This window comes from Triturus cristatus, chromosome 3_1 (genome assembly GCF_964204655.1).
Source record: "Triturus cristatus chromosome 3_1, aTriCri1.1, whole genome shotgun sequence".
Taxonomy (NCBI): Eukaryota; Metazoa; Chordata; class Amphibia; order Caudata; family Salamandridae; genus Triturus; species Triturus cristatus.
This window is the reverse complement of record NC_140583.1, coordinates 184,541,738-184,568,607: the sequence shown is the minus strand read 5'-3', so window position 1 is coordinate 184,568,607 and position 26,870 is coordinate 184,541,738.

The window sequence follows — 26,870 nt, the reverse complement described above, 5'->3', positions numbered from 1 at the left end:
GTAGTTAAACATAGCAGGGGAGCTTTCTTTTGGCAACAAGGGGTTGCTGAACCGCCGTATTAGCGTATTATTTTCCCTGGTATTCAGACAAAATATTGAGTCAGTTATTTCGACTGACACAATTATTGAGTTGAAAATATCGTGTGACAGAAATATTGTGAGCAAGAATATAGTGTACAAGAAAATCGATTTTAAGGTAATATCGATTTTTTAAATATAGGAATCATTAACATCGTTTGCACAAATATAGTTGTTTAAAATATCGATTTTTTTAATTAGTGTTATGTATTTTAGTATATATTTTAAATGTGTGGTGTTATTTTTTTGTATAAGTTTTGTTTATGTTTTTTAATACATGTGTTACATTTTTAGTAGTTATTACATTTAATTTAATTACATTTTGCAAATTTGAGTTCCATTGCAGGTTGATGCTTTAAAGGGGAATAGGGTGGGAAGTAATTTAATTATAATAAGTGATTTTTATTATTTAATTATATCTATTTATTTGATATAGTGTTAATTGTGCTTTTAATTTTTTTCGGTAAATTGTAGGTGTGGGTTGTGGGGTTAAAAGGTGGGAAGTAATTTATTTTTAATTAATTAATAATTAGTTGTTAATTAATTGATGATTAATTATGGCAATAGTGTAATTTTTTTAGGTGCAGGTTTTGGGGTTTTTAGGTGAAAAGGGTGGGAAGAAATGTATTTTTAAGTAATTATTGATTATTTGTTAATATTAATTAATTGATTGATAATTATGGTAATTGTGTAATTTCTTTTTTTTAGGTGCGGGTTGTGTGGTTAATAAGGGTAAAGGGTGGAAAGTAATTTATTTTGAATTAATTAATAATTAGTTGATAATTATTTTAATTAATTAAATTAATTTATATTATTTTATAATTATGTTAATTGTTTAATTTTGTTTGGGTGTGAGTTTTATGTTTATAGGGGTGAAGGGTGGGGATTAAATTAATTTTACTTAATTTATAATTATTTGTTAAATACCATTAGTTATTTATTTTAACTGAATTTTAATTGTGTAATTACGTTTTTTTAAAGTTTCATTTTAGGTGCGGGTTGTGGGTAATGGATGGAAAGTTAATTGTAATGAAATATAATTTGGTTGTTAATTAATGATATTTGTTTAATTGATAATTAATTATGTTAATTGTCCAAATACATTTTATTTACATTTTAGATGTGGGTTGTGGATTTTGTAGAAGTATGAGGTGAGAAGTAAATCAATATTAAACAATTAGTAATATAAAAAAATATTATTATTAATGTAATAATTAACTGTGTTGTGTGTTTTGTGGGGGTATATTGTGGAACGTACATTAATTATAATTAGTTAATAATGATATTTAATTAATGAAATTGTATTTGTTGATGAATATTTATATTAATAGTGTAAATAACTTTTTAGATGTGGGTTGTGAGTTTTGTGGTGTTATAGGGTGGGAAGTAATTAAACTAAATTTATGGAATAATTAATGTTTTTGTTGAATAATTTATAAATAAAAACATTTATTTGTATAAAAATTATTTTTGTATTTGATTTATAATAATATTTGTAGGAAATTTTGATATGTATATAACATTATAATATGTTTGTATTTAAAAAATGTTATAAAATATATTTGTCTTTTATTTTCAACATATTAATATACATTTTGTATTTACTTAGGGTCTGATTAGGATTGCGGGTGGACGTCACCCTAACAGACATGGTGTTGGGGGGGTCCCACAGGCCATAATACAATGCGACCGCCATGTGGGCGGTCGCATTGTACATGTTTTCCACTGCGGCAGGTGCTGCTGGCTGCAGCACCCGCCGCAATGGAAAAAAGGAATGTTTTACATATCCCTGTACTACGTGACAGGCACCATGCGGTGCCTGTCACTTGGTACAGGGATATGTAAGGGGGCACTATAGGTGTCCCTCAACTCCCAAAGGAATGGGCCAGGGATGAAAGGGGGCCCGCGACGGGCCCCCAATGTCTATCCCCGCCAGCCATTTCATGGCGGGTGAACCGCCATGGAAAGGCTGACGGGGAGGGACTATCCTAATCCCTATGGTGGTGCCTAGCAGGCACAGCACCATTGTAGGAACCGGAGTGCCCTCCAACGGGTTTCTTGAGCCGTCGTATCCGTGGAAGTCAGTCTCTCCGACCTCCACCCCTCCACCCGCCACTCAAATGTGGCGGGAGGTAAATCTGCTTAGTATGGCAGGGAGACAGCCACCGTCAGCTTGTCGGTGGCAGTCTCCCCGCCATCCTAATCAGTCCCCTCATTTTAAAAATATTTTTATTTTGTTGAAGATATTTTGTTTGTTTTGAATGTTGAACTGACTGGAGTGAGAATAGTACAACTGATGCAATTTTGTACTTATTGTATTGAGAGTAGTAAATTTTACTTTTATGTGATGTCAGGCCACATGTGAAACGGTGTTAACTATTTGTCTAAGACCAACAGTGGACATAATAGCTATTAATCGGCTGACCTCAGAATCGCTGGAATTTTACAGGTGATAATTAAAATCGCCAAGGATAGTAACATTTGTGCTATTGAATTGTGTTTCTAGGTCGGAGCCTAAAAAATCCAAGAAATGTGATTTTGGGATAGGTGGCACATACAGAAGTATTTTATTAAAAGTATTTTATACGTCTAGCTTTACCTTTAGGCAATCAGCTGGCCTTCAGGCGTATATGGTAGCGGCATGCATATAACAACAAATTTATTCCTGAAGATAATTGCAATTCCACCACCTCTGTGGTTGGTGCGAACATGGGTAAAGATTGTGTATCCCAGGGGTGGGTGCTTTGGTAGGAATCTATCACTAACTTCTTGATTCCCTGAATGATTGCGCATACTAAGCTTCCTTTATCAATCAGGAAAACAGAGATTCTGTAAGGTTATTATACTTTGTATGATTGACATGTAATAAATGATTTGATGCTCTATGCACTAGTAATGTAATGTAAAAAATATTTCTATCGCGCTACTATCACTCCAGGGAGTATCTTGGCGCTTCGCCAACCCAGATGGACGAGTTGGGAGGAAGTAGACACAATTCACACTGGCCACTACATATTAAATCATTGCTGTGCAGACTGCATCGGTCAAAGAGAATACCCAAGTTTTTAATGCCTTCCTGAAATGGATTTCATGGGACAAAGAGCGTAGAGAGAGGGGAAGCTTGTTCCAGGCCTTTGCCCCCAACACAAAAAGGGATTTGCCGCCCTTGGTTGTTAGCTTGAATCTAGGGATAACAAGCAAGTTCTGATCCATAGATCTTAGACAGCGTACCGGATGGTATCGTCTAAAGCCATGCCGTAGGTATTTTGGGCCTTGAAGGTGGAAGGCCCTAAAGGTGATTAAAAGGATCTTAAAAAGGATCCTCTTGGCAATTGGAAGCCAATGGAGCGCAATCAGTGCTGCAGAGGCTGATGACCTACGGGGCCAGCGTAGTACTAAGCGGGCTGCTGCATGTTGTACCATTTGTAATCTATGGAGTACCGCTTTGTTAACACCAGCATATAGACTATTACAGTAGTCTAACCTCGAAGTTATTAAGGCCACTGCGACTGTTTTCCTAGCTGACAAAGGCAGGAGATCAAAAAACTTTCTCAAAGCTTTTATAATGTGGAAACAAGTACCAGCTACGGCAACCGCTTGTTGTTTAAAGGACAACTGATTATCAAACTTGATGCCTAAATTCCGAGCTGACGTGATGGTGTTAGGGGGGGCAACTGCATCATCAGGCCAACAGATTGTAGTAAATTTAAGAAGCTTACTGTAGTGATTGTACATGAGTACGATCATTGTAATGTAACATAAACTGTCAGGAAGTTTGCAGTAAAACTCAGTAATCGTTATTTGCAAACTAGAAAGGAAATAACCGGAAGAAAGGAACACGTTTTAAAACTGTGAAAACATACCTTCGATTTTACACGTGCCCATCTGTTAAAATAATCCAAAACGTGCCTTCGACCTTACACATGCACATCTGTTAAAAGAATCCAACCGGCTTAACCAGAATGCATGCTAACCGTTAAAACGGGGGCACCAGAAGATGTCGGAACTAACAGAGAGACGGCAGCGCCGCTTAACTCAACTGAGCAAACAACGAAGGAGGAGAAAAATCCATAAAGAAAAGACCCTGATCAGATAAGAGGAAAGTACCAAAGATGGTGGCCGCAAGCTGAACTAATCTCGAAGAGAAAGACCCATACCCAATCACGCACACGGTGAGCCCTGCAACATATCCGTTCAAGTAAGGTCAGTGCGGAGGAAAACTTCATGTGATATCGCAAAAGTGACAGCTCTGATATAGAGACAAACGGAGTTCCGATAAAATATCTGTTGAGAAACCGAAACTGACACTGGCTTCGGGGGGCCGCCATTATGGGGGGAGCAAAAACAATTACGATGCGATAGGGTCGGAGAACAACAAAAAGTCTTGCTCAAACGGCGGGTGTGAGAGGAGGATGCTTCGCGTATAGAGGGGTCTGATATCACATGCCGAAACACTAGTGCTTCCCGAAGCCCAGTGGAAAATCAGGGAGCACGCCTAACGCTCAAGCGCTCCCGGAGTGAAACTGAAACTATCAGCTGGGCGCCGCCATCTTGGGATCGTTCTGCAAACAAGAACAAAGTCAAACAAGGGACAACGCGCTCAACCAGCACAACGCGTGGGGAGCGACGCTATTCTAATTCGGAAAGGAGAGTTCAAATTAACGCTCCCAAATCTCTCAAGCGCTCGCGCAGCTTCGACTCTCTGGGAAATCATAGCCGCATAGCCGAATAGCCCGATCCGCTCCTCATTTTGCCACCCGCATCAGACAACAGTGCGACTGACGACATATAACAACACCAGCAAAAGCCCAATTTAAGAACGATAGGGAAACGCAGCCCAATAGTGGCCGGGAGAGACCCAGAACGCAGTCCAAGAGGGTCATTACACCACTGGACCAAATGATGCCACTTACAGGGAAACATACACAAACAGAATAATTGAAAGACGACAAAACTCAGCGGGGTGCAAAACGTGGAATAGCCAGCTCAACAGTAAAACCAAAATACGCTACTCAACCCAGAGCAGCGCAGCAAGTCCCATAACTGACATACAGTCTACATGCATAGACCAACTGGTCATATTCGCCACTCATAGTACGACATCAACCTACGACCCTAAGACAGAGATTCGAGGATTCTAAAGACAATTATCAACAAAGAAGACCCATAGGAAATTCAATCATAGAGCGGAAGGCTAGAAGTAGGCTCACCCTACAGCAGGAGAAGAGGGGACGAGCAGCGATGGCTGGTAACGATGGGAAGCTCACACAACAAGCAAAAAAGAATAAGAGTGAGAATCTGGAATTCCCTATCAAACAAAGACCAGACATTAACAGCACGCTGGACATAATCCTAAAAAGATTAGCAGATGTACATGATCTAGCTAAATCGACCAAGCAAACCACAGATGCTATACAGCTGGAACTGGCTGCAGTTAGAACAGGCATACACGCTGAAAATAACAGACTAGTGGAAGTAGAGCAGAGGGTAAGTGATGTGGAGGACAAAGAACAAAAATCCAACAAGACGCTGCAAGAACTCTCAAAAACAACAGCAATACTACTAAAACAAACAGCTGAGATGGATGGCCGCAATAGAAGGGGGAACATCAGGATCCTAGGAATCGCAGAAGGTGAGGAAGAGAAAAGCGGTTCATGCATGGCCTTCCTACAGGATTTGATCCCTAAACTCACCAAACTGAAGTTCGATATGCCTCTGGAACTAGACAAAGCCTACAGAGTTACGGCATATAGACCTACGAATATGGCTGCGCCGTGCCCAATAATATGCAAACCATTGAGACTCCAACATACGGAAGACATTTTTGCACTGGCCAGGAAAAAGCAGAATTTGATGTGGAACGGTCAAAAAATAATCCTAACTCAGGACTACTCGAAACACACAGTAGACATAAGAAAACGGTTTCTTGTACAAAGGGAAAAACTGAGGAAGGAAAACATCCTCTTCTCTTTCATAGGCCCTACGAAATTCAAAATCACAGATGAGAGTGCTCATCGTCGAAGACCCCAACGATCTATCCAACTACTTATGAGGGCCATCAACAAAAGATATGGAGCTATCGCAAGCAAACGCGAACAAGAGAAGAGCCTCACCAGAACTAGGAGAGAGCGTGTGATGCTATTTTCACCTCATAACCCCGGACACTAATACACATACAACCACCTACCTCATCCTCAATATCTAACTCACTTAGACTATCGCTTCTAGCCACTCAGCTACCTCAAGAACCAATGTCTGGAACGACCTTCAGGAATGACTGCGAGTTGGGAGCTGTTTTACACCTGGAAGGAACAAACCACCAAAACCAACATCGCAGACATGCGATCTTAATGACTAGAAGCGAATACTAAAACAATAATATCCTTTTTTAAAGTCAATGTTATGACACAGACCTCCAGACTAACTAGGATGCAACTAAAGCAAAAAAGATGCAAGTAACTGGAGACACAAAGGAGATAAGCACTGTAGAAATAACATCCCAGGGAAGGGGAGTAGCAGCTTTGCTGTCACATGTCCAAAATTCAAGAAGTAGGACGCGGGGGTGGGAGGGAGGGTTCTTGCGGGGGGGGGAGCCTTAATTTTCCATATGTCATGTTAGTACTAGCACTGTTTGTCAAGCACTCGAATGTATCTTCTACACCATGTACCCTCTTGTCTCCAAGTCTCCCCACCCACGCAATCACGCACATTGTTGAAACGAAAGGAGCACGGGTAAAAGCGGATATATTCACAGGGAGAGACCTGAGTCAGGGACAACACTCACGAAAACACTAAGAACCAATGTGAGTACTATCATAATGAAAAGGGGCAGGGCCCGATCTTTACAGCCACAGCTTAGTATCACATAATGACCCCCAAACAAAATAAGGAACTATCTCTCTCATCCAACCTGAAGATAGTATCCTTGAATGTCAAAGGCCTTAACCACCCAGTCAAAAGGAGGAAAGTCTTTGACTACTTAGCTAAAACAAAAGCGGACGTATTTCTCCTCCAAGAAACCAGGCTATCACAGGATGACGCAGAACAGATTAGGGCAAGATGGATAGGGCAAATGGCATGCTCTCAGGCCGTAGGGAAAAAGCGGGGAGTGATCACTTTGATAAATAGGAACTCCAAGATAAGCATAGAAGACCACAAATCAGATCTAGAGGGAAGAATCCTACTGACACACCTGAAAAGGGGAGACAAAAAATGTCATGTACTTAATATATATGGTCCCAACACGGACGATCCCATCTTCTGGGATAACGTGTCAGAGAGGATGGAAGCGCTCCCACAAAACGAGTTAACAGTGCTGGCAGGCGATTTTAATATGGCATTGGACTACACCTTAGACAGACAGTCACATTGCCACACATTTCCTCCGGGGGGGCATAAGGTACCTAAAAATGTACGTGCCAAGTACAACTTGAAAGACACCTGGAGACTTCAACACCCGGACATGAGAGATTACATCTTCTACTCAAACCCACACAACTCATATAGCAGAGTTGACTACATACTGATCTCTGGCTCACACACCCACCTAATAGAGCATGCGGACATAGCCACGAGAACAATCTCAGTCAATTCCTGTATCAGCCTACTACTAAACGGCCGCCATAATGAAGACCACCCACGTAGATGGAGATTTAACAGCGATGTTTTAAAAGAACAAAGTAATAGAACCAGAGTAGAACAGGCCATAAAGGAATACATTAACTTTAACGACACAGCTGATTCGGACCCCAAAATCATTTGGGACGCCCTAAAAATGACAATTAGGGGGACGATCATGGACATCACAGGCAGGATGAACAAAAATGCCAAGGCCCAGTTAAACTAACTAGAGCTAGATATTCAAGAACTAGAATCATCACACATTTCAGACACAAAGAACGTGGGGGTCCTGAAATAAATATGAATACAACAGAATCCTAAGCGAGCGAGCAGGCCTGTGGGTAAACAAATACAAGGCAATTAACCTGTGCGAAGCCAACAAAGCGGGGAAAATTCTGGCATCCTACTTAAAACACAAACAAAGACAACACACCATCTCCGCGTTTACACAGACCCCCATAACATCACACACACACAACATAAAGAAATTCTACGCACATTTAGGTGCCGATTCCGATCGGGTAAAACCCGGGTATGAATGGTCGTACGGAGCGGACTCGTACCCGGGAAATCCTCCTTACAAACCAGCAAGTACGATTCGTACAGAAATACCATTTCCGTACGAATCGTAAAAAACTACGTGCGGCGAAAAAATACCCACAATTCTGAACTGGGACATCGCGTACGTGACGTCCGGACGGAGTCAGGCAGCGTTCTACCGACCAGCAAGTACGATTCGTGCCTACGTCACTCCGCACTGATAATTTTTTACGGCACCCAAAAACTCCCGGGAAATTGAGGACGACGCGAAGAAGGAGCAGCGGTACGCGACGGACAGCCATGGACCCCATCCTACGTGTCATCCCGGCCCTCCTAGCCTACGACCTGGTGCACCGAAACCGCCGCGCACGCCGCAGAAGGTCAGCACAACACCCAGGGCCAAAAGGGGGGCGAGGGGCATGTAACCTCTACCTAATTTTAAAAATACCATATACTGTCCATACATTACCTCCGAGGTCTGGTCACTTCGGGGGGCGTGTCCACCAATCCCCGCATACGCGTACCCGTCACCACTACAATGGTGGTACGGGCCATACCCATGCCCTCAGAGCGTGTGTACGGCCCGTACCACGTGTACCCCTACATCACCACTACAATGGTGGTACGGCCCGTACCCACGCTTTGAGGGCGTGGGTACGGCCTGTACCACCATTGTAGTGGTGATGTAGGGGTACGCGTGGTACGGGCCGTACACACGCTCTGAGGGCATGGGTACGGCCCGTACCACCATTGTAGTGGTGATGTAGGGGTACGCGTGGTACGGTCCGTACACACGCTCTGAGGGTGTGGGTACGGTGCGTACACCTACATCACCACTACAATGCTGGTACGGGCCGTACCCACGCTTTGAGGGCATGGGTACGGCCCGTACCATCATTGTAGTGGTGATGTAGGGGTACGCGTGGTACGGGCCGTACCCATGCTCTGAGGGCGTGGGTACGGCCTGTACCACCATTGTAGTGGTGATGTAGGGGTACGCGTGGTACAGGCCGTACACATGCTCTGAGGGTGTGGGTACGGCCCGTACACCTACATCACCACTACAATGCTGGTACGGGCCGTACCCACGCTTTGAGGGCGTGGGTACGGCCCGTACCACCATTGTAGTGGTGATGTAGGGGTATGCGTGGTACGGGCCGTACACATGCTCTGAGGGCGTGGGTACGGCCCGTACCACCATTGTAGTGGTGATGTAGGGGTACGCGTGGTACGGACTGTACCCAACCTATGAATGCGGGGGTACGGAACGCATCACCCGTACCCCTAGGGCACCAGTACATTTGTGATACAAGGCGTACACACGCCACAAATGTTGGCCTAGGGCCTGGTGCAGCATATAACCAGTATATTGGGGTGTGTTCATGGCCAGGACAGCAGTGTACAGCACCAAGGTGCGGGTGGGTGGGTGTATGCCTAGGAGTCCCAGCAGTGGACAAAGACATGTGAGGTGTGGGTGCCTATCACTCCCAGCAGTGGACAGAGACGTGTGAGGGGTGGGTGCAGAGGAATACCAGCAGTGGACAGAGCCATGGGGGTGGGTGCCTATCACTCCCAGCAGTGGACAGAGACATGGGGGTGGGTGCCTATCACTCCCAGCAGTGGACAGAGACATGGGGGTGGGTGCCTATCACACCCAGCAGTGGACAGAGACATGGGGGTGGGTGCCTATCACTCCCAGCAGTGGACAGAGACATGTGAGGGGTGGGTGCAGAGGAATACCAGCAGTGGACAGAGACATGTGAGGGGTGGGTGCCTATCACTCCCAGCAGTGGACAGAGACATGGGGGTGGGTGCCTATCACTCCCAGCAGTGGACAGAGACATGGGGGTGGGTGCCTATCACACCCAGCAGTGGACAGAGACATGGGGGTGGGTGCCTATCACTCCCAGCAGTGGACAGAGACATGTGAGGGGTGGGTGCAGAGGAATACCAGCAGTGGACAGAGACATGTGAGGGGTGGGTGCCTATCACTCCCAGCAGTGGACAGAGACATGTGAGGGGTGGGTGCAGAGGAATACCAGCAGTGGACAGAGACATGGGGGTGGGTGCCTATCACTCCCAGCAGTGGACAGAGACATGGGGGTGGGTGCCTATCACTCCCAGCAGTGGACAGAGACACGGGGGTGGGTGCCTATCACTCCCAGCAGTAGACAGAGACATGTGAGGAGTGGGTGCCTATCACTCCCAGCAGTGGATAGAGACATGTGAGGGGTGGGTGCCTATCACTCCCAGCAGTCGACAGAGACATGGGGGTGGGTGCCTATCACTCCCAGCAGTGGACAGAGACATGTGCGGGTTGGGTGCCTATCACTCTCAGCAGTGGACAGAGACATGTGAGGGATGGGTGCCTATCACTCCGAGCAGCAGTGGACAGAGACATGGGGGTGTGTACATCATGATCAGATGACCACAACTCCATGGGTGTATGTACGCTTCTCTAATGTTCGACTATGTTGATAGTGCCATAACAACACATCACTGACAGCAGTGTCCCACTCCCATGAGGATGGATGTCTTTCCCCCACTGCATGACACACCACATGTGGGTGTGAGGACAAATGACACATGCATACCCACCCCTGGCAGATGCAGCACAATACACACACAGAGATCATGCCACAAGGCTGTATAGTCATGTCAATGCCTACTAAACTAAGAGAGCCAAAGGGAACACACACTGTCACTCACATCCCAGGACTGATAGGAATGTACAGGTGCTGGGACAGCCACCAAGATGTTGCCTCTCATAGAAGGAATAGGGTGGAGTTCCCACAGATACAATGCCCACAATTGTCAGTCAGGTGCCCAAATACCCTGCAGAACAAGTACCAATTGTGTGCGTGCTAGGCTGGGATAACACACATGCATAGTGCGGAAAATGGTGAATTTCGCCATTAAGGCATTACAACATACTCAATACAAAAGTACAGTGACTAGCAAGGATGGCACAGACGAGCAGGCATGGCCATAGTTGAAGGGATCCATCACCAACAAAGGAAATGTAGACAGAGATCAGCACAACAAGTGTGCAACTCCCTGCAGGGAAGATGTCACGTGCCACAGAGGAAGGAACACTCCTTGGGACAATGTCTCCAAACACAAATAGTACACACGACCAAAGATTCTTTGCAGGGACCTTGTGATGGCACGCTGATACCATGGTCCACCCCATGAGCATCAGACTACAACATTTCCCTGAAACATAACAAATTACCACAACCCCAACTCCTGGAGCATCAGCACCCACATCAATACCTGAAATGCAATAGTGTTCAAAGTGAAAAGAAAATGCTTTATTCAGTATTAAAATCAAAATTATAAAAGGACACTATTTACAAAGGCACATGGCCAGGCCAGATCAAAAGTCCTTGGGGGGAACACATGGCCACGCGTCTCCCCTAGCTTGCCTGCACATTAGAACCCTCAGGTTCGTCGACTGGGGGGGGAGCATCATGTGGGGGAGGACCAGGCACCGCAGGGACAGGAGGTGTAAGGGTAGGTGTGGTGGGTGCAGGGACGGACACCTCCACCACAGGGGGTGGGGCAGCGCCAAAGGTGGAGGTGAGCTTGGCGCTGCACACTGCTGCGAGGTCGTCCAGCGTATCCCCTGCATCAAAAGAAAACACAGGCTCAAAGGAGGGGGGCGGTCGGAGGGATGGGGTGCAGCGCCACTGTGGGAGGGGGTGGACAGGGGTGTGGTTTCAACTACCCTACCCGTGGAGTGCCGTTCCCGTTTGCCGGCTGGTGAGCCAGAGGGGCTGAGGCCCAGCACAGCCAAGTAGGCTCTTTGTCAGATTGTGTGGTAGGGGAGCCGAGGGGAGTGCCATTGGTGGGACTGGGTAGTGCGGCATGTGTACTCGGACTGTGGCTGCGTGTATGCCTGTGTGCCCAGACACAGTGGGTGTGCCTTCATCCCCCTGAGTGTGCGTGTCAGGAGGTTTGCGCTTGCCCTTACGTGTTGTTGTGCTGCCTGTGTCTGGTGGGGTGCGTGCTTGGGAATGTCTGGGTGTGCTTGGGACAGGCATGGGAGTGGGAAGTGTGGATGGTGCAGGGGTAGGGGGGACGAAGCGCTGCAGGAGACTCACTGCTGCCGTCAGTGAAGAGTCCATGGACCTCAGCAACATCCGTTGGTCACACATCGCTGATGACATGCCCTCCATGTACGACACCATCAGTGTCATCAGTCTGGTGTGGCCATGGAGGACATTCAGCATCGATGTCTGGCCAACCTGCAACTGCCGCAGAATGTCCAAAGACTCTGCAGTGAGGGCAGCAGGGGGGACAGGGGCAGGGGGTGCGGTGCCTGGCACGAAGGAGACACGGTGGTGCCTTGCAGGGACATAAGGGACCGTAGCAACTGGGAGGGCGGTGATGGGAATGGAGGGGGCGGTGACAGATGTAGTGCTGCTGCCAGGTGTTGTAGCAGCCTCCGCCCCCTCGAGGAGTTCAGCCTCGGACCCGTCAGCGTCGTAGTCAGTATTGCCACTAGACAGGTCCTCCGCCTGACTCCCCTCGCCCTCCGTGCCACTTGCTCCCGCAGACTCGCCAGCAGTGGTAGCAGCGGTGATGGATCCCTCCTCCAGCTCCGTGCAGGTGTCTCCCTCGGTGTCCTCCAATGATGCTGTGGGCAAGGTGAAGATACAGAAAATAATCAGTCACCTGTATACATCTGACACATGAGTCCAAACAAAAATGTCACAGTGCATATCAGGAAATGCATCATGATGAGTAACATCTAGAATACTCCGCACATATGTAACCCTGCACTCCCCAGTTGGTTGACCCACCATGCCACTTGGAAACAATGGAGATTATGACACAACGGCAAATAACTTGATATCGAATTACACTGAGAAGCTAGTGTCTGGGAACAGTTGAGCACAGCAAGACTATGAAGGCATGCCACCTCTTGTTCACTGTGAACGAAACAGTATTGGTGCACCCAAGGCCAAATAACAGACCTCAATGCTGAAGGTGTCCCCACACTCAGAGACCTGTGAGTACTTTGGAAACCCAAACGAAAAACATTGCGATCCCTTAGGACTCACAACCCTTTACACAATGTACATGTTTAGAATGTGTGAATGTGCCACTTTGTGAACAGAACACACATGTGCCTGTATAACAGAAGTCACACAAGGCGGTGCACACAAAACTACATTTACACAGTCATTGTATGAGCTGCCAGCCGAATTCAAATAAGCCACTGTAAAGAAGAAATGGGGTATCAGTAAGTACATATACATGGCACCATGGTGGTCTGGATGACTTGACACTCGTAAGTTGGTATCAGCAACAACCAAGGACTTACCCAAATGCAAACACACTGTGGGTACAAGGATATGTATAATCAGAAAACAAGTGGTAATCGAACTGTGCCTTTCTTTCAAATTTGCCAGCGTGTCCCCGGAAAGTGTAAAGGTACTTCCTTTTGCACTTCCTTGGGAGACATCGGTCATGGAGGCACATTATTGTCCTTCACAACAAAACATCAAAGTCAAGCATATGAAAAATTGAGACATGTTGACAAGTGTAGTGAGTGTCAAGGTACAATACTTCTTGACTAACAACTTGAATCATGCCAACTATCACATGGCCATCCGTACCATGATGACACAGTTGGCAACACATCTGACCCACTGCCTGTCATGTGGAGTGGCACACATGTCCAAACACAGGACAATGCATTAGATAATGGGCCTGCAATTGTGTCGGGATAAGGAGCACCTGCACTGAGGAGACACCCTCATGGGAACCAAGAATGTCCACACAGGTGTAACCACACACAGACCAAACTACGTAGCATCTCGACCACACACTGGTGGCAAAAATGGATGAGCATGAACCATGTATTTTAAATTTTGACACATGCTGCAAATCACAAACATTAAACCCTGCACAACATGACTGGGTCACTGCATGTTGAGTGTCTGTCCAGACAATTATCACACACAGGTCAGACCTGGCAAGGAGACATAAGGTTTGGACATGTAGGCCTTGCCCGCACAAACCCCCATACCTGAGACAATGTGATTGAGACAGATCAAGAAGTTACACCTCTTAATCTGGGTTTACTAAAATGTTCATCAAGAATTCCTAAATGTACTCCACATCACCTCGTGAGGCTGCCAACAAATACTTGTGACAAACAACCATCCACAGCTAGTTGTACATGGACACACAGGCACTGCCCAGTGTGAGGATGCACAAGCCAAATGGGGTCAGCCTGTACAATGGGCACATGTAGCACACTTTAGATAAAGACAAATGAGGCCAGGGAACAATGCCACAGAGGCCAAACTATGATGAACACACAGAGAATGGGCACAGTGTTGGATGACACACATGATTGCGAGGCAAGGGTGTCTTAGGGGACTGTAGTGGGCACACTGCTCCATGGTCCTGGAATGATCTGACTGTAACATAAGCTACCGTCCCGGCACTATGCATATCTCCCACTCATGCACATCATGTCTGAGGCCACAACATCGGTCATGCATGCTGCAAGTCTGTTCATTTGAAAACTCACACTCCTATGTTGAGACTCAGCATCAGTGCCAACTAATATGGACCCCCAAATGACTGAAGAGGACAGGACACAGGCAAGGTAACAACACATGTCTCAGACCCCCCCCAACATGATGCAGAAAGCAATGTGCACTTGGATTAATTGGCAGCCTAGATGACCATGTGCAATAGTGATTACACACAGACCAGGGAACACATGTCAAGGAGGGGAAGGGAGGAAGAACAGCACCGGTTGACTTGGGGGAACAGGATATGCACTGAACATATTAACCCTCGCAGTGTATCCAGGCGACTGAGCACTTCCAAAAGCTGGTGACACACAACAAACACACATGTACCTACCCCGTTCCTGCTGCTGCAACTCCTGTAACCGCCTATCCAAGTCAGAGAAGACCACCACCAGGACACGCTTCATCTGGTGGGTCAGGCGTCGGCGCCCGCCGTGTTTGCGTGGAGATGAGTCCTTCAGCTGGCACCGGGCGATCCTCCTGGTCCAGCACCGGATGTCCTGCCAGCGTTTCCTCACTTGGGCGAGGCGCCGACTGCGACCCTCCACCGATCTCACGGCCCTGACGGCCCGCTTCCAGATCTTTCCCTTCTCGTAGGCAGTTACCTGTGAGGATGACAAAGTGAGACAACATCACTACACCTGCTCCATGTCACAGAGACACACATTTGAACATCTTTGATATGTTAAACAGGGCATAGTATGCTGGCAACTAATATCACCTTTGTCATAGGGACATTAGCCTCTGTGGAAGCCCCAATGCACTACATGGCATTGAAAGTACACAGGTGGCATGAGGGTTGCAACACACTCCCTGATCATGGCACACACTGTGCATCACATGCAACACCAGGCTGATGGACAGCACCTCCAAGCAGTTACATGCCCCAGGCCACTGACGCAACCTCAGCAGAGTACACAGACACACACAGGCACAGATCAATCACCTGCCATTGGCAACAGCGGATACAAACCTCACTCTGCACATGTGCCACTTGCCTGTGGGGTGTCACAGGTGTGCTGCTAGCTCAGCAAGTCAGACACTCCACACGGCTTACTTCTCACATCAGATGGGAGAAGCTGTTGCCTCCTCCATGCAGCTGTGGTGCAACACTCCACATAGACACTCACCCACATGACAAGGAACATTCACACACATCAATGTCCAGGGGGCGTACACATCATTTGGACACTCTCACCACTCTCACCACAGCTCCACTCAACTCACACACATCTGTGGGTACAGTCACCTGTCACACCGGGGGGGCCACTGAATCACCTCAGGACTATAGAACAAAAATGGCCCAAATGATTGGGCAGGCTGAATGTGCCATGCACTATGCAGTGAATGTCACAGTAAGCACAATGCAAGTGAGGAGTGCACACATGAACTACATCATGCTCTGCATGAGAGACATAAGCCATTCCCACCCCTGGGACCCACTCTAAACAACATTGCATGTCTGTCACACCTGGACAAAATGCCAGAAGTGACAGTCACAAAAAAGGTGCACAGTCAAAGGTAGTGGAGTCAGCACTCACCTGCTCCCCTGGTCTCCCATACAGGCTGGGGTACTGTGGGAGGATGACATCTAGCAATGCCTCATTCTCCTCTTGTGTGAAAGGCTGGGCCCTCTCCACAGACCTTGACATGGTGCCAGAGGAAGCACAGGCAGCAACAGTGGTGTCGACCGAAAGGTTGTGCAGGCAAGTGCCCTCTCATGGGTTCTGGCTGACTTGTATCTGCCTTGCTGGGCTGTTTCATTTACAGGAGTACAGAGTGATTGGTCAGACTCATTTGCATCCTACGTTTCCTCCAATCCCTTTAAACATACACCAGTGAGTGCCTTTGCATGGTGCAAAATTTGAGCATCATGTGAAGTCAACAACCACTTTGCAACATTGTATTTAGTTGCCAACTGACTTTTACAGGCCACCTGATGGAAAAATTTGAACTGGAAACTCGGTATCCATGACAACCAGCATGTATTTAGGCCCTAATACTTGTCCCTCATGTGTCCCTATGTAATTTAGCAATCCACACACAGGTACGGTGCGTTTCACACGTACCACGACGGCACCAGTTGCACAGTGCGTTTGACACGTACATGTACGACCAGTGTGTAGACGTACGTGTACTACGGTCGTACACGTACATGTATGACCAGTGTTTACACGTACTTGTACATCCAGTGTGTACACGTATGTGTACTATGGTCGTACACATACATGTACGGCCAGTGTGTACACGTGCGTGTACTACAGTCATACACGTACGTGTACGACCAGTGTGTACACGTACATGTACGACCAGTGTGTACACGTACGTGTACTACCAGTGTGTCCACGTATGTGTACACACTGGTCGTATACGTACGTGTACACACTGGTCATACACGTACGTGTGTACGCTCTGTACACACACCCGTACTCCGGCGGCAACACCAATATAATGATACGGACCATACACACACCCTCAGAGTGTGTGTACGGGGTGTTTCACAGCTTACACTGGTGATAGAAGGCGCACACGAAAGGAATGGAGGTGTCAGACTTGTGCGCGGCTGTACATCAAGTCATTGGGCCCGATTCACAGAACTAACTTAAGACAAAATCCTAAACTTACTACCATTTTAGTATTCACAGAAGGCACTTACTCATTTTGGTATTCACAGAAGACACTTACTCACTTTGGTATTCACAGAAGTTAGGAGTCCTAACTTTAGGACTCCTAAATGCCTTCTGTGAATACCGAAAGTCTTAAAATTAGGATTTTTCTTAGTTTAGGAGTCCTAAAGTTAGGACTCCAAACTTTACTACTACTAAACTGAGAAAAATCCTAATTTTAAGGCTTTCGGTATTCACAGAAGGCATTTAGGAGTCCTAAAGTTAAGAGTCCTAACTTTACTACTACTAATTCGAGAAAAATCCTAATTTTAAGACTTTTGGAATTCACAGAAGGCATTTAGGAGTCCTAAAGTTAGGAGTCCTAACTATACTACTACTAAACTGAGAAAAATCCTAATTTTAAGGCTTTCGGTATTCACAGAAGGCATTTAGGAGTCCTAAAGTTAGTAGTCCTAACTTTACTACTACTAAGTTGAGAAAAATCCTAAGTTTAAGACTTCCGGTATTTACAGAAGGCATTTAGGATTCCTAAAGTTAGGAGTCCTAACTATGCTACTACTTAACTGAGAAAAATCCTAATTTTAAGACTTTCGGTATTCACAGAAGGCATTTAAGAGTCCTAAAGTTAGGACTTCTAACTTCTGTGAATACCGAAATGAGTAAGTGCCTTCTGTGAAAACCAAAATGAGTAAGTGCCTTCTGTGAATACCAAAATGGTAGTAAGTTTAGGATTTTGTCTTAAGTTAGTTCTGTGAATCGGGCCCATTGTCATTGCAGTCCTTCATGTGCAGGGCCTAGGTGTGTCAGGCAGTGATATGGCACATGTCTCCTCATGTTTTAGCACAATAGATGTGTGATGACCTGTGTACACATGTAATGTATGATGGGGAAGTATGTGGCACACTTCCCCTTCCCACTTTGCACATGTGTGCATGTAGTACAAACGTGTCAAGCACTGCATCGCTGGTATGGCACAGTCACCAACACCCACAACTGTCCCCTGATGCCAGGGACAGGGACACTAACACCTGACATCTAAGTACCAGCGTGCCCCGATGTGACTATGTCCTGTATGTGCCATGTGTTCCCATGAGCTTGCTGTTGGTGTTCCGTCAACTGCATCTGCTGATGCTGCATCCAACATGTGTCTGTGTGTAGATGGGCATGGCACACATATACGCACACCATGCCACATGTGGATTCACACGTTACGTGTGTCTGGATGCTTCGAAAGCATGAGGACATATCTGCACCGTGTCCATGTCTGTGTTTTTGTTTTTGAAGTGTACCCCTTCATCGCAATGTGTGTGATCTGTACATTTTCAATGACATGTGACCTGTGCATCCAGTTTGCCGCCAGCTGTCTGTATGAGATGACATCCTTCAAATGCAGATATGTGGATGTATGTCACTCCTGTGATGTCTCTGGCTGTTCACTTACACTGGCCCACAGCTAGTTTCGGGGCATGTCATGTAGAACTTGACAATCAACGGGTGTAGCTGGCTTTTCGTAGGAGTATCACCTAGCTGGCAAACGTGTCCTGGATGTATTGCACAGACCAGACTCTGTATTTAGCAGATGTGTAGTAGCAGTTGAGCATGTGCTCAGTTCATTGACATTGATGTTGTTATGTACTCACTCTTCGTTATTCCTTCCAATTTTCTGCAGGGCACCGCCTCTCCCCCGACCAATGCCAGACTTGGGTGCCATGAGGGAACGTGACTGCATAAGACGTTACCTCTTCTCGCAACAGTTGATTGAGAAATTGACCGCAAAGCTGGAACCACACCTCCAACCGCGACACAGGTATCCTACTGCACTGACCCCCAAGATGAAGGTGATGGCAGCCCTACATTTTTTTGCCACCGGTACGTTTCAATTCACCATAGCTGATGTGGGTGGCATGTCACAGACCATGTTCAGCCGTGTCCTGCATGATGGTTTAGAAGCCATGTTGGAGCACCTGGATGAATTAATCCATTTTCCGACTCGTGAGCAGTTGACAGGTGTCAAGGGTGAGTTCTATGCCCTGGGAGGGATGCCCCATATAATTGGGTCTATTGATGGGACACATGTGGCTTTGGTACCACCACAGGCACAGGAGGTCACCTATCGCAACCGTAAACATTACCACTCTATAAATGCCCTTGTGGTGTGTCTTGCTAACATGCTGATTTGCCTGAAATGATGCTGCGGCTGCACAACGAACGAGCATGTCTAGTTGGTGGGTATACTCTGTTTGTCCTTTGCTTAGCGCTATCTTTGTATCTTACGGCATCTCCTGACCCACTTCTTTACATGATGTTTCTATGTTGGGGACTCTGGCTATCCCAACATGCCATGGCTGATGACGCCTCTCTGCAACCCGAGAACAGCTGCAGATCACCGTTACAACAACGCACATGGGCAGACCAGGCGAGTGATCGAGAGGACGTTTGGCCTCCTGAAGAGCCGATTCCGGTGCCTTCACAAGACAGGCGGGTCCCTCCCATATGCGCTGGTGAAGGTCTGCAAAATCTTCCTCGTGTGCTGCATGCTGCACAACATGGCAGTGGAGAAGGCTGTGCCACTCAACCTGGATCCGGATGAGCAGGAACATCCACCCGTGGAGGATGAAGGGCTTGGTCACGAGGCAAGTGAGGATGAGGATGAGGAGGAGGAGGATGACGACATCCGGAGTAAGCTCATACGCAACTTCTTCTCATAATGGTGAGTCCATGGGTCTGAGTGTGCACGCTTGGAGCCTTGTGTGGCATGTGTTGCAATGTGTGTGTCCAGCTGACTGTATGCTAAGTGACTTAGAGGTGTGTTCCAATGTGTCACTCGAGTGATGATGTCCTTCCACACATTTTAGCTTAGGCACTCAATTTTAATATAGCATGGTGACACACTTATTCCTGTAGAGTAAATGACCATGCATGCGGATGACAATCTTTTCCCTGACTTCTTGTGTGTCTGTCATCCCCAGGTAGTTTCGCATGCTGTCTGCTCGTGTCATCCTTGGCCTCCCGCTATTCCTCATGAGTATTGCAACGTGTAATGAATCAGCGTCCCATGCACGGACATGGTGAAAAGTCTTTTTGGTTAAGGATTGCTGCAAGGCATTTTGGTGTTGGTAGGTGCTTGGAATGTGTGGGCACTGCTCCTGTGCATGTTGTGTTACTATACATACATGTCGACTCACCATGGGGCACATGACATGTTGCATGACTCCCATGAATTGATAGTCACCCTTCGTAACAGTCATCTGTAATGGGACTGTGGATTCTGATGAAGGCATCAATGTGTGTACAACTTCCCTCTGAAACCTACGGGATGCTACGGGTGGACATAGTGTGGGACATCCCCATGAGAGGATCAATGGGGAATTGCAGCCCCTCCGTGTGCAGCAGGGGGTGTTAGGCTCACCCCCTTCACTTGTGTGCCAGTTCAATGCATTTACAATATCTGTGTTGTGAAGGGGGTGTCCAGTGTAGGTCCCACATGTTCAGCCAAATGACCTGTGAGTCTGTTCATATTGATGCATTTCCCTAGGTGTGAACCTGAGTAATAAAGGTGTTCCTCACCCTCCAAGGTGCCTCCTCTCTGTCAATGCAGGTCTCTTGCCACTTTGCATACGGCATCTCTGGCATAGTTGTCAAAGATTGTGCATATGAGTCTATGTGTAGTTTAGCAACATGCATGCAGTTCTTCAGGGATTCGAATCTCTATTGTGCATGGTGTCCATGGTTGTGTATGTATTTGGGCATGTTGGTGACCACAACGGGCCATCAACACCTGCTGAGGGTGTGTATCCTGTGCGCAGCTCGGCCTTCAGTTTCCTGATCCTGTGTCAGTCATCTTTGGTGATTGTGCATCCATTGTCTCTGGGTGTGCCATGGGAAACCGGACACTCCTTCCTTTACATACACCTGTTGCAGTTGTCCATTCTGAAATCCTTGTCTTTGTGTGCAACTTGTGGCATAGTTTCCAGGACATGCCGCCTGCTGCTACGGCCCCTGCAGCAAGGGCTCAGAAAGTTTCAGGATTCGGCAACACACCACCTCAAAGGTGCTCCTCCCTTCCTCCCTCCACCCATTCATTTGGCTGTCATTAGCTTGTCTGTGCCACTGTTGCGGCCACGCGGTACCAAAGGCAGGACCGTCAGCGCATGCAACGTGCACATTGCACAACCCTCATGTCCTTACATGACCCACATCACACTACAGTCCGATGTTGCAGCCACCCTCCAAGCATTGTCCATCCGACAAGCTACCGCCTGCTCTCAGGCATACCCTAGGTGCACACACGACACCTTTGCATGATGAGTGTGCAACTCCAACTGCCTACACAGCGCTGCCCCGCCTTCCAGGCCCTGTCACACCAACCAGGTCATGTCCCTCATACTCCCCACCGGCTCCGTACACCAGCAAGGCCATGGGAGTGGGACTCAAGCCTTCTGCATGTAGTATAGTGGCATCATCTGGCACATGGCCCAGGTACCATCTCTCAGCGTGTCAATCTTCAATGTGTCCAGGTCCCCCTCTCCGGCATCACATGCGCACAGCACCTCAGCATCAGCTCGTATGCCATTAACAGCCAGGTGCTCCTCACCCTCACCAAAGACGCAGCCATTGCCAGTTCCAACATTCCAGAAGGCATGAGATCCATTGATGAATGGCTGAACATCAGCCACCTGAGGCTGGACTTGTACAGGACTGAGGTAATCATCTGAGGATTGTCAGCTTACAGCTGGGTCAACTGCTTGTGTCCCACCCGCAAGAGCCATGCACATGCACCCAGTGCCCACGCACACAAGATGGTGTGCATCATGGATTCGTCACTCACATTTGCCATGCTAATCACCAGCATCTGTACCTCAGGGTGCAACACCCTCTGCATGATGCACATGATCCACAGACCGATCCACTCCAAGGAAAGACAGACCATCCCCCAGGCCCACGACACCAGCCGTGTCAACTACTGCCCCACCCTCTATGGAGCAAGTACATCCAAACTCCCGGGAAACTTGTCCACATCCAGGCTGCATGTGCACACCTCAGCTTCAACATCCCGCGCCCCAGCCACATCACCGTCCACCAGAGATAGCTGCAATGGATCACTGTGTGCTGCAGGATGACCTTCAGACTCCTCACCCACACTCAGGAGGCAGGCCACAACCCCAGACCCCAAACCAACCTTGGCCGTCTGTCATCCGAGACTCCGTTGTGCCAACTCCGTGCATCCAACCTTGCCCTGGCCACCATTCTCCACATCCACCGTACTCCAGCATGCAGGACATAGTTCTCCCACCTGGCAAGACATACCTGCTACTCCCTCCCCGGCAACATCCACATGAGCCATGACCTCTACGCCTTCATGATACTCTTCCCAATTGGTCTGTCCGCACAGTATTGCATGCCCCCCCTCAGCAGCTTGAGGCCATCACGGGTGAGTATTGTGCTACATGTCTGTATTGTATGATACATTGTGACCCATGTGTGTCCTGTACCAGACTCAGATTCCAGGGTATGGATGGATGGATTTAGTTCAACACTTAGGCATAGTTTGACATTTCCCCACACGTAGGTTGTGTACTCATGCAAAATGAATGCAACATGTAATTGGAAAAATTAAGATTTATTCTCGGTGGGGGGCCTGTTTAGTGTGGACAAATAGGTGCTATACAGTGTGCATGGAATCCAAAGTTCACAAGGGGAGATGGGATCCTTGTCATTTGGAGTCATCAGAGTCCAGACCACAGTGTTGGTCATCATTGGTCAGACTGTGACCAGCAAGTCCATGTGGCAGAGAATGTCATTGGATGAGGTGCTGCTGTTGCGCATGAGGGCCAGGTGCCAGGCGACCTGGGAGATGTGGATGGTCCACTGCCTCTCACGGTCTTTTCCATGGACGACCCACCTTCCTCGGGGGACCCTCGGATGCAGGCATTGACGATGTTTGTGACACTCCGTCGGATGATTCCTCCTCCTCCTCCCTCCCTGTGGCTGGTGGTGGTCTTCGCCTGGGGGCACAGGGAGGGTTGCCCATGTTGTCGGCGATCCGACGGAGTGAACGGCTTATGTCCGTTTGCACCACCAGGAGCTCAGCCAGTCTTGCCTCCATCCGTCCTTGGTGTTGTTGTTGACTGGCGTGTTGCTCGGCCTGCTGGTTCTTAATCTCGTTGAGGGTCGCCACTACCTGGCTGATGCCCCTGGTGTCACACCGGTATGTGTCCAAGATGTGGCATATGTGTGACATACCGGTTCCCTCAGCTGGCTGGTCAGGTTCGCACCTCCGCCTGCCTCCACTCCCACCACCCCTGCCCACACGAGCCTGGCCTGCCGTTGTGGGCACATCGGGTCTACGGGACCCCTGAGGGATGGTGTGAGACCGGCCTCGTGGCGTGGGCCCTCCCGACCAGCAAGTTACCCTGCAACCACGCCGAACCTCGTTGATACAGCCTTCCGGCTCCCGCGGGCCAACATCCCGAGGGCCGACCAAATCCCCAACACACATGCCCGGCCGAGGGACAGCGAAACCCCCCCCCAAACCAGACCGAGAGGCGCCGATCCTGTGACACCTCTGGTCTCTCCCCCGAAGGGAGGTTTCGATCGACCACCAGACTCCCGGGGAGCAGGCGCCTCGCCCGCTGGGTGTCTGGAGTCCCTCCCGGACCCACCTGAACAGATCAAAGGGCCGAGCGACAGGAAACCCCGACACACCGCCCCCCAGGCACCAGACCCCTCTCCGCGAGGACCCCGGACTTCAAAGAGGAGGGGGAGTATAACAAGGGGTACTGGAGGGATGAAAGCAGAGAAGACCTGGACTGACGAGAGCCTGCTGACCTGGTCGCGGCTTGATCGCTCCCCGAACCGAAGAACGCTATCCGAACTCTGAACCATCTGAGCCCTGCTGACGCTGTCGCGGCTCCCCGAACTCTGAACCATCTGAGCCCTGCTGACGCTGTCGCGGCTCCCCGAACTCTGAACCATCTGAGCCCTGCTGACGCTGTCGCGGCTCCCCGAACTCTGAACCATCTGAGCCCTGCTGACGCCGTCGCGGCTCCCCGAACTACGAACCTCCGGTGCCTGCTGAGTGACTCGCGGCCCGCTCCTCCAAGAGAAACGGCAGAGATTGCCGAGAGAAGCAACATCCCCTCAGCTCGAGGATTGAGAGCTGTGCGCCGGATACCTCACAGAGACACTGATTCAAAGACTGTCCCGCTACCCCTTACCCCTCATTACGAGACCACTGCCGCTTGTGGCACAAATTCTGCTCCTGCCTTCCGGATCATAAAGATTCCTATAACCTGTGATAAAATCTATTATCCTGCAGAGAACTACTGTGTGGTGTCCCTCTATCTGAAAAGAGTAGTGCAGCGTGTGCGATCCTAGGTACGAGACCCTTCCAGGAAGAGCCTCCCCGCTCTTGCTCGGCCGAACTCGAGGAGAGGTGGGCCTCCGGGTGGTCAGGAACGTATTCCGCAACCTCCCGGGGGAACGCTTTCCAACATTGGTGGCAGCGACGGGATCCGAGCCAACACCTAGAGATCATGCAGTAGACGGCTAACGCACTACCCAGAAGAAATGGAAGGAGAAACTTCCCTAGGTGCCGCCGGCACCAACCCGAGCACGACATTCCGAGAGGACCAGTTGGAATCTTATACGCACCGAGAACTGAAACAATTTTGCAAAGACCTTGCAATCGCTACCACCGGACTAAGCACGAAAGAGGACTTGCAGGAAGCATTAAGAACCTAGGTCGAGGCGGGGACTCCCCAGACACAAACAGAAGGAGAGCCTCCTAACGAACCCCTGAAGCAGCCCGGGGAGGAACGGCGCCCCCGAGGGGGGCCTATCCCCAGAGGAAATAGCGGACCGAGAAAGAGGTCACAAACACGAACTAGAACTAGCAAAATTGAAAATCGAAGGAGAGATAAAGCTGGCCGAAAAGAAGCTGGCAGTAGAACAGTTACGCCTACAAGGAGAACTTGAGGAAAAGAAACAACAAAGAGAACACGAAGAAAGAAAACTCCAGCTAGAGCACGAACGTAGCCTGAAGGAGATCGAGCTCAAGGCTAAGAATGCCGAGGTCAGACCCCCGGAAACCCGACCCCCTTCCGCCAACGTGGAACTAAAAGTCCACATCCCCAAAGATGTGGTGAAAGAATACTATAAGAACGACGACATCCAGCAATGGTTCAAAGCCTACGAAGTCGCCATGACCTCCCACCGAGTCCCGCAGAAAGACTGGGGGGCTGGGCTGTGGGGCCGGTTCCTGAGCGAAGGAAGAGATACCCTGCTGGACCTGCCTTCCACGGTAATGAACTCCTACAGTCACATGAAAGAGGCCCTAGTAGCCAGATATGGGCTCACCCCTGAAATGTACCGGCAATGGTTTAGAGACTGCAAGAAGATACCCGGTACCACCTGGGTGGAGTACGTGAACTTTTACAGCCGGACCTTGGACGGGTGGATCAAGGGCAGCAAGGTCTCCACCTTTGAGGAGCTGTTCGACCTGATCGCTTGGGAACACTTGGCCGCTAATTGCTTTGTAGAACTACGCCAGCACCTCCTGGACAGCAAACTCACAGACCCTCGAAAACTGGCCGTCGAGGCTGACTGGTGGGTAAACACCCGGGCCTCCCGGGGTCCGGTGGGAGACTACGGCCGCCACAGTCAGGGCCCCCCCCCGCCAGAGGGGCGGAGGGAATCAAGGCCGGCCAAGGGAACTTCCGGGGGGATCCCCACGCAGCCCCCCCAGAGGACAACCTCCACCCTTTCCAGCTCCACCTCCAGCCAGCACCGGGCCACCGGGGAGGCCGGGGCCTCGCGTGAGGATCACCTGTTTCCGCTTCCAACAGACCGGACACTATGCCAGGGACCCTCAATGTCCCATGTACCAGCGAACCGCCACAACGACTCCGCCGGCTCGACAAATGGCCTCCGTAGCCCTGGGGGAGGAGATGGAAGACTCCGAAGAATGGGAACCAGCCGCCATGGCCTTGGTCTCCCTAGGGGACCGAGAGATGGTCCCCGGAGCGCCCCTGCCCGCTAACACAAAGAAGTACCGACAGCAGGTGACGGTCAACGGTCACCGCGTCGAGGGCCTCCGGGACACGGGGGCGAGTGTCACGGCGGTTCATTGTCACCTGGTCTCCGAAGATCAGATCCTGCCCGGCGCCTTTTGTCCCGTCATATCCTCAGACAATTCCGAGAGCCTCTGCCGGATGGCTCTGGTTCCCTTCGAATGGGGGGGAGTCACCGGCAAGTTAAAGGTGGCGGTACGAACCTCCCAGCCCGTGGACTGCCTCCTGGGCAACGACCTCGAGAATTCCCCGTGGGGACAAGTGGAACGAATAGCCCATCTCGAGATGATGGGCCTACCCGAATGGGTATGCGCCACCACGCGCTCGATGACTCTCAGAGTGCCTTCCTCCGAGGAGGGGGAGGCCAGGCCGCGGAG